We start from the raw sequence: 5,372 nt of genomic DNA, 5'->3' as shown, positions 1-5,372 counted from the left end.
AAAAAGTATTAAAAAAAAAAAAGCTCATTAATATCAACAATATACCAAAGTTTTCCCAATTTCATTTTTAAAATTTGGCTATTTTTCATATTTAAACTACTTCAAATACTTTAGACTTATGGCAACAAAACCTAAAAATATTTTGAAAAATTAACCATTGCTTAAGAGCTCCAGGTTAATCCTTTCGTTGTTGTTTTTATCAGGTTAGAATATATTGAAAGAAATTACATAAGAACTAATTATTTCTTGATTAACTTGCAATTTACTAGACTATTTGAAGAAGAAAGAGAATATTAAAATAGACCAACCTGGCAAGTCAAACTATATTTAAGTTGTAATATTGTTCACCTCTCAACTGTATAAATTTCATTGTTTAATTTCTAATGGATAGTTTAAATAATAATCTCTTGTATTTTATTCAGATTCTTTTAAAATACAATATTATGTTCGTTAATTATAGTCATCTACTATCTAAGCACTTTAACAATAATATACATTGGTTTAATAATTAAAAGGTAACTATTAATATTATTCGGTGAAATAGTATTAATCTCAGCAATTAGCCCAGCTTATCGATATTTTCAAATTTTTTGACATCGAAAAACATACGTTGAATATCCAATATATCTCAAGAAAAGTTCCATATCTCAGGAAGTATTTAACGTAAAGAAATCTATGGTATAAGGGCTCAATTTGAAGCTCGCTGAATCTTATTAAGAATTGTAGTTTTCGTTATTTTTACCAAAATAAGTTCACAAAATATTCTTCTTCATTGTTTGGAAAAAAAATATCAATAATTATTAATCAACTTCTTCTTATTATTAGAAATAATTAATAATCAACTTCTCTGAAAAAATATATTGGTGTTTGAAAAACAGTACTCAATATCAGCATAAAGAGTTTTATTAGGGCTGAAGTACGGTAAAAGTACCATAAAGTAATTTATGATAATAATTTTCCGAGGAATAGCAGATTTCATGATATTTGCTAAAATAAATATATAACATTTTGATCCTCGATATATAGAAAAAAATATTATTGATAAACTGTATCTTGGAAAATATTGAACGTAAATAATTCAATTAAGGCTCAATCTGAAGCTTGTTAAGCCCACCATAAAATAGTTTATAGTGATAACCTTCCTAACAATAGTAGTTTTTATAGTATTTGCCGAAATAAATTAACATTATATTACTCTTCGAAAATTAAAAAAAAAAATTGAATAACTGTAGATCGAAAAATATTGCAGGCAAAGAGTTCTATTAGGGCTCGAAGATTAGCAAATTTACTCATTCAAAAAAAGCGTGAATATACATTTTATCTCGCACTTGGTAGTCTTTAAGATATTGAGTAAAAAATAAGTCAATTTTTTAATTTTTTTTTTATAAAATAAACCTCCGCTCCAGAATTGTTCTACTTTTCAAGAATATTTACTGTTCCTGTTTATAGTCTAGGTAAAAATAAGAAAGTGATGCATAAAGGAAAGCAATTGACCCCGCCTACGGAGCTCAGATTTACTTTGAGATTAATAGAAATTTCCACCATTGTAACGTAATCTGAAAAAAAGCGCAGCTGCTATTCCTCTAGCTCGCCTTTTTGGCTTCACTTTTCCTAGCAGCTCACCAACTCCATTTTACTCCTTCCTCTAAGCTGCCACCTGAAACATTACCAACTTGATTCACAAATGGAATATTTCAAAATTAGCTTGAGATCAAGCATTTTAAAACCGAAACACCAAGAAAGAACCCAATAAGAATGCTGGGCCAGGTATATTCAGAAAACATTACCGTGTAGGACGCCCAGTGAAAATACTTGTTCATTTTCCTTCTTTTCGCACTATGAACCTGAACATGCAACTTATTCTAAAACAGCAAACTTCTCAGCATAAAATTAAACAAACTTCCTACAAACATAAAAAAAAAAAAATAATGAAAATTTAACAAACAATTTTCATTCATAGATTTAAGGATGACTTTGTTTTTTATTTTTTTAGATGAACCGAAAAATGTATTAATAAATCCTTTGGATGTGATGTTGTAATTCGATAAAAATGTATGTCAAATTTTAATCCATAATTTATAGATGTTTGTTTACACAATCTTTTTCAATTAGGTTTTTCGTTTTATATTAGAAATTGAGTTTTGTGAAAAGTACACACTGCTTTAACAATAACTAACTATGCTGCGACATTTGAGCTCATCAAGGGTGCTGTCACTTTTTTTAGCCTGATATGGTTACCGTCAGTGGAGTAGCCCAAATCCCAAGAGGTATTTTTTTATGTGCATTTTTAAAAAAAAATAGATACAAGGCACAAGGGAGCGAAGGTCGATAACTGGGATTTTTTGCGAAGTACAATAAATGAAACAAGTAAAATCAAAATTACTCCAAATATTTTTTTTTTTTTAACAAAAATAACATTAATGAATCTTGACTCTAAAATATAAGTCATATTTTTCAGTGGGACAACTTGATTACTTATTAAGTAAACTGTTACCTAAAAAATATTCATTATAAAGGCAGAATTGTTTACGTTGAATAGATTTCTTAATATGTTGTTTATACGAATGAGCAAAATATCGCATATATTATTAATGAGTTTTTCGTTAACTCATTAATAATATATGCGCAGAGGCAAAACTTGCAATGTTTATTACAGTTTGTAAAGAAGGTAAGCACCAGATTGGATTTGAAACAAATTGTGTAGCTTAAAAGGGAATAGGAGGAAATATTTTATTTCCTACTAAAAAAGCTGAGAAATAAAAAAAAAATCTTTATTATAATAAAGATTTTTTCAATAACTAACTTCTTAGAAGTTAGTTATTGAAGGTAGCAGTTAAGTTATTTCGTTGCATTGATTTGTTCATAGAAAATTCACTAAAAATTTTAATCTAGAATATCAACTGCATTGTTGAATTTTTATTTTTATTTATATTCAATATGAACAATTATTAGTATCAAGATACAGAGGTGAATAGACGTAAAATCAGATACCTAGTGGCCAAATGAGGATATAAACAAAATAAAATATTATTACTAACAGACATGCATTAGTAATAATAATAATATCTGATATTACGCCTATTCCCTCTATATTTTCATACTGATAATTGTTCATATTGAAAATTCACAGTAGATTTTCAATTAATTATTCGACGATTTAAGAAGTTAATACAGTAATTAATCCACATTAATGTAATAATAATTGAAAATAACAGGTATTATTTATGAACAAGGCCACCAATCAGGTTACTCAGGTGCAATTAACCAAATATAATTTTGTATATTCAAAAAATATGCATATAATAGCAGATTTAGATGACATAAAAATAAAAATTCAACAATGCTGTTGATATTCTAGATTAAAATTGTAAGTGAATTTTCTATTAACAAATCGATGCAACTCTCTACCGCTACCTTCAATGACTAGCTTCTAAGAGAAGTTAGTTAATGAAAAAATCTTTATTCTAATAAAGATTTTTTTTTCCCTGCTTTCAATTTTCCCTCCTATTCCCTTTTAAACTACACAATTTGTTTCAATTCCAGTCTGTTGCTTACCTTCTTTACAAACTGTAATATCCATTGCAAGTTTTGCCCCTACGAAAATTCTCGCATGGGATGTTTCCTTTTCGTTAGCTCATTAAAAAATATATGCGATATTTTGCTCATTCGTATAAGCAACATATTAAGAAATCTATTCAACGTAAACAATTGTTAAAGCTGCCTTTGTAATGAATATCTTTAGGTAACAGTTTACGTAATAAGTAATCAAGTTATCCCACTGAAAAATATAACTTCTATTTTAGAATTAAGATTGAGCCATCCATAAATTTATATTAGCCCTGAATTAAATCCGCTGAGACATCATTGCAAGACCGTACATGAACAGATGTTTTAGTAGAGCTGCAAATATTCGGTGTGATCCCGCTTGTTTGGATAATATGAAACATGAAAATTGGAAGAACCATTCGCTAAATCATCACACACCTACAAACGGACAGATTGTAATAAATACCTAAACACTTTTATTTTTTTTAAATGTTTTTCATTTATTGATAGATATTACAATCTGCCATAAAGTTGTAGGAAATAGGTAATAGTGATGAATGATCACATTCATACAAAAATAAAATAAAATCAGGATAAAAATAAATAAATAAATGAAACAAAAATCTCTCTTATAAAAACACTACAATATATATACAATAATTATACAAACACTAGGATAAACAAAATGAACATGATCAAATAATGTTTATGAAAAAATAAATAAATAAAATAACATAATGATAAAATAATATAATCTCTAGTCACATTTAAACTCTTATATACAATATTTACACAATCAACCTGAGAATCCCTGAGCCCACTCTATCCCCCACGTGTCAGGGGTAGAGCAGAGCTCAAAAGATCCCAGCGCATCCCTCTAGCCGAATCACCAGTAGTGAGCCAGTGGAGGCTGAGCAAGCGCGCTAAAGTCGCAAACACTGAACTTGAGTGGAGAATCTGAACATTGCCAAAACTCTAATAATCCATTTTTATTTTACCACTACCGTTTCAACCTTCTAGGTGGGATGTAGGGATGGGTAGAACTAGATAAGATTTGAACCAAAGGATTAGCATGATTGGAAAGGTTTATATGGAATTTTGAGAATTTGGTTGGGGACAAAAGGGATATGTAGGGCAGGGTGTAGGAATACTTAACCCTATTTGTGGCTAGTTGGCTAAAATTAACTAAGAAATCTGTAACAATTAATTTTCACAATATTTATTGGTGACGATACCGTAGTAAGTTATTTAATGAAGTTCATATCATTTTGTGCAATAAGTAATGGTCAAACTCTAACGAAAAATACTCCATGTTTTGCGTTGAAATGGTAACTCATTTATAACGATGAGTTTATAGTTGTCCATAAACTCAACTTTATATATAACTTTATATATATATAAAAGAGGAGAAGGTTGGGGATGCTGTCAGCATATAACACAAATAAGTATAAACTTATTTATTACTATCAACGTTTCGGGCAGAATTTCAGTTCATCAGGGCGACAAGTGCAGGTCTCAAACAGAAGTGCAAAAGGTAACTCAAATAAACCAATTTTATTCCAATATTACTCGGAGAGAATTAAAGTATAGTTTGAACATTATCGGGTTGATGTATAAGAGGATCTGTCTAATTTTCTTTTTATTTGAGTAGTATTCATATTTCGCAGTGTTCTAAGGTTAGGCAAGAACGAAATATCTTAATAGTATCCCATACTGGTGCTGAGGAAGCTAACCGGAGAATGAGGTTTGACCCGTACCTACCTAATTCGTGTACTATCTCAAATACTAGGGGTATTCATGATGTTGTGTTAAATGTTATATGTTTT

General features: G+C 29.0%; 1 long non-coding RNA gene across 1 annotated transcript in view; it reads right to left on the bottom strand.

Moving 5' to 3' along the window:
- Window positions 1-462: 462 nt before the first annotated feature.
- The window catches only part of LOC106687841 (uncharacterized), an 11,793-nt gene continuing 6,883 nt past the window's right edge, over window positions 463-5,372 (bottom strand). Inside the window, exon 3 of the long non-coding RNA XR_001344236.2 lies at window positions 463-1,657. This is a non-coding gene — a long non-coding RNA (uncharacterized lncRNA). The remainder of the gene's footprint in view (window positions 1,658-5,372) is intronic.

The sequence above is a fragment of the Halyomorpha halys genome, unplaced genomic scaffold (genome assembly GCF_000696795.3).
Source record: "Halyomorpha halys isolate HHAL.00 unplaced genomic scaffold, Hhal_1.1 Scaffold1017.1, whole genome shotgun sequence".
Classification (NCBI taxonomy): Eukaryota; Metazoa; Arthropoda; class Insecta; order Hemiptera; family Pentatomidae; genus Halyomorpha; species Halyomorpha halys.
This window is presented reverse-complemented; position numbering and strand designations above follow the sequence as displayed.